The sequence below is a fragment of the Alexandromys fortis genome, unplaced genomic scaffold (assembly GCF_014885135.2).
Source record: "Alexandromys fortis isolate MF-2015 unplaced genomic scaffold, M_Fortis_MF-2015_v1.1 scaffold_401, whole genome shotgun sequence".
NCBI classification, from domain to species: domain Eukaryota; kingdom Metazoa; phylum Chordata; class Mammalia; order Rodentia; family Cricetidae; genus Alexandromys; species Alexandromys fortis.
Genome location: NW_026068282.1, coordinates 351,765 through 364,142, shown reverse-complemented (window position 1 = coordinate 364,142; position 12,378 = coordinate 351,765).

Here is a 12,378-nt window from a genome sequence, read left to right as displayed (position 1 = left end):
TTTATTTATTAAAGATTTCTGCCTCCCCCCCCCACACCGCTTCCAATTTCCCTCCTCCTCCCCCTATAAAGTCCCCCTCCCTCGTTAGCCCAAAGAGCAATCAGGGTTCCCTGCCCTGTGGGAAGTCCAAGGACCACCCACCTCCATCCAGGTCTAGTAAGGTGAGCATCCAAACTGCCTAGGCTCCCCCAAAGCCAGTTGCCATTGTTGTTGAGTTCTCAGCAGTCCTCATTGTCCGCTATGTTCAGCGAGACCGGTTTTATCCCAGGCTTTTTCAGACCCAGGCCAGCTGGCCTTGGTGAGTTCCCGATAGAATATCCCCATTGTCTCAGTGTGTGGGTGCACCCCTCGCGGTCCTGAGTTCCTTGCTCGTGTTCTCTCTCCATCTGCTCCTGATTTGGGTTAAATGTACAATGCAGAACAGTGCTTACTTTTGACACAAGCAGTAATACAAATCAGGAATTTAACATGAAAATTTTAACAGTACTGGCAACTTGCTAGTTTTCTAGTACAGAATTTTTAAAATGGAAAAAAAAAGCTAATGTAAACACATTTTACCACAGGCTCGTGATGGTGCCTGAACACATGCTAGGTATCCAAGATAGAAGAAGCATGGCTAATAGACTGTTAGAAGCCCCATCGTTTAATAAAATAAAAACACACTTAGTCTCAGCTACATAGCGTACCATTAGGGGATAAAGGCCACATGCTGGTTCCCACAAGGCCTCTCAGGAAGGTGCTCATTACTTTGGTTAACTTACCATATTGCTGGGTTTGGCCCTATGCCTTGCAACCTCTGAAACCGAATATTATCAGCTCACCAACATCAAATCCACATCTTAGCAATGCATGCACACTAATTAAGCTCCCCAGACTGAGACAGACACCAAAATGCCAGTTCATTAACTGACAAAGCAAAATCTAAGCCTCACATGGACTAGCATAATCAAGTCAGCATGATAAGAGAATTCTCTCCCAGTAGTCATGCCATGTGGGAGGCCAAGTCATAATAAAACGTTATTTTATTAAATTTACCCTGAGAGTTAACTGTCACCAGTACAGGATTATTCCTAGTTTATACGAACAGGATATTTTTTCTCCCTGTAGTTTATAGTGCGTGGAAAGCCACACACATAATACTCAGAAGGTTTACATAATGAACTTGAAATTATCACAAGGGAAATCAAAAGGATCTAATTTTTAAAGGCATCACTTGAAGCCTGATATTTTGACCTTATTGAAATACTTTCAATAGTAGGTCAAAGTTAGAAGTACATTAGCCCAAGCCCTCTCCTCTTCTCAGCAGGCTTCAGTAGACCCAGCTACCATGTGGCTTCCTGAAAATCTTTTATACTTATTGGATTGATGTACCCTCTTCTTAGAGAATTCTTTATCTGATATATTAGTATAGTATACACATTAATACTAATCTGTGAGTCATTTAACTTTACATGGTTGTATATATAAATCTCGCTGACCCAGATGTTCATTTCAAAAGGTAATGCCCCCTCCCTCATTTTTCAGGCTTTTGGAAGCACCTCACTAAACCCACCTTAAGTGTTTCTAAGCATAGTTTTATGGATAAAACTATAACTGGAAAGGATCTGAAGCCCTGTGAGACTGGAACATTTGGAGAGATGGCAGGAATGAATGGACTCCAGGAAGCACACTGGTGTGTGTCCCGTTCCTTCTCACTGAGAATGCCCTCTATAGCCAAAAGAATCCAAAGTAGCCTCAGTAAGATTTAAATAGCCACAAAACAAGCTCAATAAAGGACAAGGAGAATTGGGCATTATCAGTGGAAAGGGGAGTTACAGTTGTGTCTAGAATATAAATAAATTCATTACCGTGGTTAAGTCCTGAAATGCATCTTGTATATCTTGACAGCCAAGACAAGAGAGGTGTGCAACAGCACCAAGATGCACCGCCACAAAGAGAATGTGAGTTTCATTTCAGATTCTGTCCATTACATCATTTGAATTCTACCTTTGCTCCTGTTGGAAGCAATGTCAATGTTTGTCCAAGTCAACGACGGCAATATTGATCCAAGATTGATAGATCGAAGCATTTTCCTGCTTGATCTGGGCCGGTCACGTATAAGTGACATAGAAGCAGAAAGAGGGTGTCATTGGCAGAGGAAGGAAACTAACAAAGGAGGGGCATAGGGGAGTGAGGGAAGGGAGCGATTAAAGTAGGGAATGCTTTCATAATTTCATTTATGTGACTGTGATAAAATACCCTAATGAAAAGAAACTTAGAGAAGAAAGTATCTGCCTGGCTTACAACTGAAGGTTGTGAGGAAATCAAGGCAGAAATTTGCACAGCCACAGTGAAGAGCAGAAAGAAATGGATACATTCCAGCTTTTCCCTTGCTGCTTGCTTCTGCTCAGCTCCGCTGCTCCACTCTTACACAGTTCAGGATCCCCTCTTTAGGGAACAGTGCCACCCACGGTAGACTGGACCTTCCTTCTATACTGCCCCATAGACACTTTTACAGGCCAACCAAATGTAAACAATGCCTACTTGGGAATCTCTTCCCAGATAATTGTGTCAAGTTGACAAAGTTAATGGTGACAGAGTAATGGACGGAGGGCTGGAGAGAGAACACAGCAGTTACTACTCTTGCAGAGAATCCCAGTTTGGTACCTACCACCCACATCATATAGTTCACAACTGCAGACAATTCCAATTCTAGGGGTTCTGATTTCTTCTTTCAGGTTCCATGAGCACATAGTGTAGATACATACATATATACATACACACATACATACAGGCACTCATGTATCTTAATAAGGTGCATTGTTTTATACAGAATTAGAGTCTCACCTTAGTAAACAAATGACACACACTAAAAAAATACTTTAATATTTAATAAGGGAGTCCTTTATACCATAAAAAGGTTAAGGGAACTAAGCAAGGAGTGATAAAGGACAGAAATCAGAAAATGTTACTGTCATGCTTATCTAAAGGACTAGCTAGCCATTAATGAACATTAGGGGACAGGTACCTGATAGGAACTGTGCCCTTCAATAAAGGAACAATGTCAATTTCAAATTACATCAGGAAGGAGCTCTAGAATAAGTGCCTCAGTGTTTTCCCCCACCTTCCAACTCCCTGCCAATTCCTTCCAGTTATAAAACCAAATCAAAAGCCAGTGAGAAAGCAAACTAATTGATGCATAAAAACTGGTCTTCCGGGAGATAAATTCCAGTTCTAAGGAGATCTGGAGAACCAAAGGGATGATACCCAGCTTATAGCATATATTAAAGCCATGCAATGGGCAGAAACAATATTCTGCAATGTATATGTAAGTACCATAAATATCTTACATTCAGCAGAGTACCTCCAAGCATTTCGTCACCAGCATATAGATACTCATTATGTACACAGCATTAATTGCACCATATACCTTTCTTATCATTAAATTATTTCTCAAGTTCTAGGGCAAACATGGTTAATTTAAGTACGTTACAAAAGCAAAAATGAAAGAACATGCTTTGACTTTAGACTGAAGATACCACACAGGATAGTTCAGAAAAAGGAATATATTCCATATTCAAAACAGATGGAGCAGCTGAACCATGTGAAAAAGAGAAAATTTTCCAATCTTCTTTCCTTCACAGCAATTCTGAGGTAGAACAGGCATGACCTGGTAATCTAACAAGTCAAGAATAAATGAATTATATGCTTCATCCCAAAAGTTTGTCTCTGTCTCTGTCTCTGTCTCTCTGTGTGTGTGTTCAGGGGTTCATATGGCTATGTGCATGTGCACATACATTGAACTTGGAGCTCGTTAATTTGACTAGGATACCTAGGCAGTGAGCTCCAGAGATTCCCCTGCCTCCTCCTCCCCAGCACCAAGGTTGCAGGTGATTGCAGTGGAACCCAGCTTTTTACATGGGCGCTGGAGATCAGAGCTTAGATCATTGGGCGTGTGCAGCACGCTCTTTACTGACCTCTGTTGACTTAAGTTTCTGTCCCACCCAGTCCCACAGTCATTCAGTCCCAGAGGTCTACATTAATCATAAACTGGTTGGCCTAGTAGCTCAGGCTTCTTATTTATTAATTCTTACATCTTAACCCATAATTCTTGTCTATGTTAGCCATGTGGCTTGGTACCTTTCATCAGCAAGGCATTCTCATCTGCATCTTCTATGCCTGGGTAATGACAGCAGACTGAATCTGTCCTCTTCCCAGAATCCTCCTGTTCTTATTGCCTCACCTCTACTTCCTGCCTGACTACTGGCCAATCAACATTTTATTAAAAATAACGCAAATGACAGGATAAAAGACCATTGTCCCACAGCAACCCCCATCTCCCCAACCCCTAGAAGTATAATTATTAACCCAGAAGTGAATAGTAAAAACCTGCTTTCAAGTGGAAGTAAAATGGCAATGTCTTCAGAAACTAAGAGATTGAGCTATGTAAGCAGTAGAAAACAAGTGATGTCAAGATTGTGTCTGAGATGGGAGAGCTGGATGTGGTCTGGACTAATTTCAGAGAATAGACACATCCTGAGAGGTAATTTTGCTTTTCAGTACCTGGGAGTATATTTAGATAGACAGTCCAGAACTGTCAAAAAGGACAGATGATAAGTATGTGCTCCATGTGTGTCTTTCTCAAAACTTCTGGCTTCTGAGTTACCCTTTGTCTGAAAATATACATTATCTGGAAAGGTAAAGTTACTTCTTAGGGTGAGGCATTGTGCTCAGATTTGCATTCTCCTAGTCAACTGTTATCATTCTCTTCCTACCAGCTCATATTCCTGCACCCCAGAGCTGTTGTTGGTTTCTGACCACAGTGTCACACTGCAGGGGTATTCAGGTTCTCCTTATGTCATCCATAAAGCTCCCCTGGCACAAAATTGTTGGATATAAAAGGTCAATTTTGCTTTTTTCTATCAAATCTCTAATTTCATATCTTGCCCTAGAATTCCAACCTTTTCGTGTCTAATAAAATAGATCCATCAAGATGTTTTCATAAACAAAATTACTTTCCTTTCACACTGAGCAACACAAAGAACAAGCAAAACTTTTGCAATTACAGCTTTTCTCTAATTTGCCAGATAACAGTTTGACACAGGACTCCCTGCCCTGCCAAGTGCACTGTAAGCAGAAAGTGGGCAATTCGAAAAACGTGTTGTCTCCCCTGCCTAAATTACATGAGCATAGATTTGGGGACTTTTCATTTAACTGTTACATAAGGAACAGGAATGTTCTGTCCTTCAAACTTGATCAGCCCTGTGGCTTTGTTTGTAACTATGACAATAGTTGTCTCCAAGCCTGCTGATTTGCAGATAAGAAGGGAGATTGTGTCAGAGACAAAGGTGAGGTGAGATGAGATATGTCAACTAAGGCTCATTAAGAGGCAAGTGACCAATAACCTGTTACAAAATTAAACTTTGGTGGTTTATGTAAAAGTCAAAGACTAGAATTGCATTTCATGGATGATTGAATTCTATGGACTGAAATCATCTTCTAAGAACTTAATCCCAGTCTCCATCTCTCATCAGATCTCGCCTTTGACGGAGAAGGCAGCTACTAGCATCTGTGGCTTTACTTATGTCATCAGCATTGTTTGCAAAAGCAGCCTATGTTCCTACCTAAAAACTCAACGAAGATTCCCAAAGGCAGACTTGTTCCTTGGGCTTACCAGCAACCTATCCACTATGAAATCAATTACCTAGATTCCAAACCTCTTGTGTAATGATCATGTAGAGCTGCTTCACAAGACTCTTCATGGGGCTGACTTTCTGTTATCTGAAGATGGTGAACAGAAAAGGATATTAAAATATACTTAGAAAAGAGGATAGAAGATGGTGAACAGAAAAGAATATTAAAATACACTTATAAAAGAGGATAGTATCTCAGACACTTGAAAATGCCTAGTGTTATGTTCTGTTCAATGCCAAAATCTGTTATTCTGTAACCAGACTTCTAGGCACTCAGCCTCCTTGCTAAAACTACAATGGCAAGGTTTTCTATAGCTCATCTCATGAGGCATTCCCTTTAACTCAGGACTAGAACCCCATGTCTTGTGATGAGCTGAAGCTTTCTCTATAAAGTAGCTGCATGTTTTTTGCAGTTGTACCCTTGAGAAGAAACAAAAACCAAACATTTTATATGCAGAGCTCTAAGTATTGAAAAAAACTATCACGTGTCTCCAAATATGTATTTGTTAAGAATCTATGGCTCCTTTGCTTTCCAGCTCATATTCGTTTCCAAGCTGACAGATAAATCCAAAATTATACTTGACAAATTTAATAATCATATTAATAATCCTCAAAATCCTATTAGTTATCATGCAGCCCATTATACAAATAAACTGCCACAAAGAGATTTTCTAAAGTCATACAGCCATTAAGCAACAGAAGCTTAAATATTGAATGAAAGTCCAATATGTCAAAAATAAGTTATGGCACATAACACTGAAACCTGGAAGTTATAGTGTAAAAGAATCCCTAGATTTTTATGTTTTTCTTAAAGTCTAAGTCCCAGAAGTTAATTTGGTATTCTATGTGTGGTTAATTTTTCCAGAAATGTTCTAGTTCTCGGGGACTATTACTGCATTTCAGTGGCATCTTGAATGCTTTAACAACTTAGTGCTAGATCTAAAGTGTACTTATGGAGATGCTGCAACCAAAGTGTTCATTTATTCTATATACTGTATTTTCAGGAAGATTTCAGACCTGCAGCTATGGCTTACTGATAGACTATTTGCCTGTCATGTGTGAGGTCAAAGGTTCAACTCCTAGCACCTTAATTAAAGGTAGAACATCAGGTTAAGATTTTACCAATAAACCAAATAGTTTAGCAAAAAAAAAAGAAAAAGAAAAACATTAAAACTAGTATCTTACTGAAGGAAACCATTGATATTTAATATACTGTGACCAGTCAATGAAGGAATTAGTTCAGAATCATTTGATTTTTAATAAATTCCAGTTTGCTTTCCTTAGCACTATATCGTTTCGTCATCCCTGGTGACAGAGGCCCACACCTAGAAGAAAGATCAGACCAAGCTCTAAGAGGACCCTCCTTATAGATCAAAACTGTCCATTTTCTTCAGCTCTTAATTTCTTAGGGAAGTTTGTTGAACTGTAACACGGCTGAATAAAGCGACCTCACTGCTGTGCGGATTTTATGCAATATTTTTTGAATAAAGTGACCTCACGGCTGTGCGCATGCCTGTGCACTGCTCCTGAATAAAACGATCTCACTGATATCTACATCCTTATGCACTGCTTCTTTTAAGCATCTCTTTCACCAGGACAAGAGCCTGCTCCTAAGCAGCTTAGAGAGTCGCCATTTTACTTTGTCACTTTGATCCTCTTATAGAATTTGTTGGCTTCCCGGCTTTATGAAAATCACATTTCCACTCTACCAAGACATAGCTGACATGGTCTGATCTCAAAACTCTGGCCAAGATGGAGATTAAAAGATAGTTGTCACTAGAGTTGGAAGGGAGAGGAAGTATGGAGAGAACAAGAGTGAATTCACTGACAGCACTAACATGTTCCGTACACCCCCTCATCATTTTCTCCAAAAATGGGAACAGCCAGAGTAGGAAAAATGAAACAAAGAAACCAAAGAAACAAAGAGGAAGGCACTGCAGTTCTGAGGGCTAATAAACAAGCAATTCAGCACTCAAACCAGCTCACAATGCAAAACATATTTATATTGGCAAGCCACTAAAACCAAAGGTTTACACACATGAATGAGCATATGTAACATATTGGGACATTTTCTCAAATATGCCAAGATTTTTGAAGGCTGGCAGTAAGCCCTCTGCTTTTTCTTATAACAGCTGTTAATCCCTTCTGACTTCTGACTGCCTGATTTTCTGAAAGTTGAATTAGTATAATGTAGAAGATATTCTATTCAAAGAAATGACGTTCCAAACTGGAGATGTGCTTGGATTTAAATCAACCCAAGGCAGAAAGCTGTCCTTCTGCTTCATCCTCTTCCACATTACCTCCACAAATAGGAATCACAAGTTCATTCTAGCGTTTAGCACAAGTCCTGAGACGACATGCTGTGTGAATTAGGTCAAACTGCTTTTCCCCTCTTGCAATGTTCTCTTCAGCAAAATGGGTATATAAAAATAGATTTCTAAAGTTCAACACAATATGGCCATTATTTGTTCTTTAATTCTAGCATTTAATAAATATCCAGAGCTATGAATATATATCATTCTGCCAAATCAAAAGAAGTCTGAAAACCAATTTCCTTTTCTAATGAACTCTTAGTTGGAAAAGGTTTGTGTTAGCATTTTAATAGGAATAAACAATACCTCTGGTTTTCATCCTTAACTCAATGGCTGATAGAAAAAAATGAAAAAAATCTTTTTAAAGAATAAAACTGTAGTGAGTCTGGACATGAAAAATAGGGTCATCAACAAACTTTAAGGAATTCCTAAGAAGTAAAAATCAAATAATGCTGAACTGATGAACCAGAAAAAAAAATGAAGCCGAGAACACACAAGATAAATGCAATTCTTTCAGAGAGTCACAAATGAAATTGTAAATAGAAATGAACAAAACCAAAAGTGGCAGTTTAGCCCTTGAGTACGTCTCAACTTGTTCCATTAAATTCCATCCAAAACACCTGGACCAAGGGGAGCCTGCCTCCTCACAGATATAAAATGAGGAACTGGCAATAAAAAAAAAAAAAAACTTTTGTCATTCCGAAAATAATTCTCAAATCTGAACATGTATCAAAATCACTTGAAGAGCTTACTAGCACCTTTTAAAATGGTCTTCTCTAAAATTCCCTATTCAGTAGCTACGTGATGATGCCCATGCCTGAGAATTTTAATTACTAGCAAGTTCCACGTGAAGCTGGTGTTATGAGAGAAAGGAACACACTTTCATAATTTCTGTGCTAGTATGGAACCCAAAGATCCTACATTTCTTTTAGTTAGGGGCTGGAGCCCTCACTATGTTCCACATCCTACATTGACATAGACACAAGAACTTCCCCAGCTTCAGACTCCAGAAGAGTTGGGACCACTGCTGCATGCCAATGCTTACCTTCAATTTACTCTTCATGGCATAAATATAGGAATAGCCTAATAGTTCACAAATCAATGAGGCTCAACAACATATGTTAAACACACAATATAAAGATTTGAAGGCACTGAAACAATGTGGTCAATCTAGATAGGGATCATTCCTAATGTTATATTTTAAAGCAACATAGCACAGAACTGAAAACTAAGGGAAAATAAACATGTTTTTATTCAGGTAGACTACCTTATAAAACAATTCACACACACCCCTGGAAAATCTAACTTTATTTTGGCATTTCTGAATTTACCCATAACATATAGGTATGTATGACTGCCAATATGATCAGACAATCCAGTAAGGCATCATTTTTAAAAAAGAGATGTCTTAATAAAACAAATCTATAAAGTAAAACAATACTATACTATATCTTTACTAAGCAAAATGACTATTTATTAATAATAGATAACTAATGTTATGTAGCTGTTTGGGGGAATCTAACATGAAAAAAAAATAACCAATACTAACAAAAAATGAAAATGCTAGAGCTAAAAAGTAATAAAAAATTAATAAATTAAAAAAAACTAACAGAAATAATTCAGAGAATGAATTTTTTAAAATTCTAATTAACATACTCTATAACATTTCTATCCTGAGGTCATCATTTTTTTTTTTTTTGGTTTTTTTGAAACAGGGTTTCTCTGTGTAACACTCATAGCTGCCCTGGAACTCCCTCTGTAGACCAGCTTGGCCTCAAACTCACAGAGATCCACCTACTTCTTCCTCCTGAGTGCTGCGAGAAAGGTGTTTGCCATCACCGCCCAGCATATTTTATTGTACAACTTTTTTTTTGTTCTTTGCTCTTCCATTTAAGTAACAGAATATATTCATTATGGATATAGTTATAATTAACGCAAGTAAAATATACATGAGAAATATGATGACCTCAGGATAGAAGAAACATAACTAGATAGTACATAGAGTTTAAAGAGTGAGAGAGAGAAAATAGAACAAGAAAACACTAACCTAAAAACTCAGCACTATATACTAAAAGTAGAATAAAGTACCAATCAATATAGAGTTTACCCACAGCTTCTTGAAATGTCAAGTCAAAAGTAAACACTAAAAATATACAGTAAGAAATAAGATATTAGACAAATGCACAAAAATAAATCTTTTGAAACATAGGATGATTAATAATAACACAAATCAATCCATAGATTCCGGTACATTGTCAAAATTTCAGTGATGTTTCTGACAGAATAGGAAATTCTCTTCTTGAATTCATATGAAATTTCAAGGAATCCAGAATAGCCAGTTCTAAGGAAAAAATGTATTAGGCTACCGATAGTCCCTTCTTTTAAAACTTACAACAAAGATTCAGTAACCAAAATTGCATGGCATTAGCATAAGGATTAAAAATCTAGAATTAAATCATCACACATAGAATAAATTGATCTTGACCTAGGTGCCAAAACCATTATATGGGGAAAAAGAGACAATTTTCAACACCTGAGGCTAAGAAAAAAATTCTAGATAAAAATTGCCCCCTTACCTTATACAATGCCCAACATTTCTCAAAATGTCTTAAATATTTATACTTACGAGATAATTAAATCAAGTCTATAGAAGACCTCTATAATGAAAACTATAAGTCTTGGAAGAAAAACATTGATAAAGACACTAGAAAATGGAAAAATATCTCATGTTCCTGGATTGATAATTAATATTATGAAAATGACCATATTCCAAAAGCAGTTTACACATTCAATGCAATCCCAATCAAAATTCTGACAAAATTCTTCACAGAAGTGGAAAAAAGTACTAACATTCATATGAAACCCAAAGGACTCCAGATAAACAAAGCAGTCCTAAGGGGAGAAAAACACTGGGGGAGATTACCATTCCAGATTTCAGAATTTATTACAGAGCTGTGATGTGTTACTGGCACAAGATCAGACATGTAAACCAATGAACGAAAGTAGAAGACCCAAACACAAGTACATGTAATGTTAGCCATCTGATACTTGACAAAGATGCCAAAAACATACACTGAACAATAGTATCTTCAAGAAAGGCTGCTGGTAAAACTGGATGTCCTAGTATATGAGAATGAAATTATACCATATATATCATCCTACACAGAATTAAACCCAAATGGATCAAAAACTCTGAACTGCCATCCCCTGTAACCCAGCAAGACTTCTAGTGTAGGGACTGGAACACTAACCCACCCACAAACTGTTCAACCCACAATTTGCCCTCCTTACAGATTTGCTGTGTTAAAGACAGCACAGAAATTGTGGGATTGGCCAACTAATGACTGGCCTAACTGGAGACTCATACCCCGAGAAGAAGCTCACCCCTGAGAGTCAAGCCCTAAAGGTAGGATACCCCTAGAGACCTAAGGAAAAAAAATCAAACATGACTGGCAAGAAAAGTCAGTGAGATGTGTTTTAATATGAGCAGCGGGGCTGCTTCCCCAGCACCCCGGCCACCTGCTGGCTTATGCCCCGAAATAACAACACACAAACTGTATTCATTGAAGCACTGCTTGGCCCATTATATCTAGCCTCTTCTCGGCTAACTCTCGTACCTGGACTAGCCCATTTCTAATAATGTGTGTAAGCACCCCAAGGTGCGCTTATCGGGAAGATTCTAGCCTACGTCCATCTTGGGTCGGAGCTGCCTGGGAGAGCGGAGCCTGGCGTCTCTGCTCCAGAGAGCAGAGCTGTCGAGTCTGAGCTCACTTCCTCTTCCTCCCAGCATTCTATTCTATTTACTCCTCCCACCTATGTTTTAACCTATCAGGGCCAAGGAGTTTCTTTATTGCTTAACCAATGAAATCAACAGATTGATATATGACACTCCCACATCAGAGATGATTCTTAGTGGCATTCTGCTATACTCATAGATTGGTGCCTAGCCCAACTTTCATCAAAGAAACTTTGTCCAGCAACTGATGGGAACAAATGCAGAGACTTGCAACCAAACATTAGACGGGGCTTAGAGAATCCTATGGAAGAGGAGGAGGAAGGACTGTAGGAGCCAGAGGGGTCAAAGACACCAAAAAGAAAAGACAGAAACAAATAACCTGGGTTCATAGGGGCTCATGGAGACTGAACCACCAACCAAGGAACTTGCATGGGACTGACCTAGGCTTTCTGCATGTATGTTACCATTGTTTAGCTTTGTCCTCTTGTGAGACTTCCAGCATAAAGAGCAAGGGCTGCTCTCACTCTGATGCCTGCTTTGGGGACCCATTCCTCCTTCTGGATTGCCTCATCCAGCCTTAATAGAAGAGGAGAAGCAGTCTCACTGCAGCTCAATATATCTTGGCTTGCCTGTATCTGAAGAGAAACATCGGAGAAGG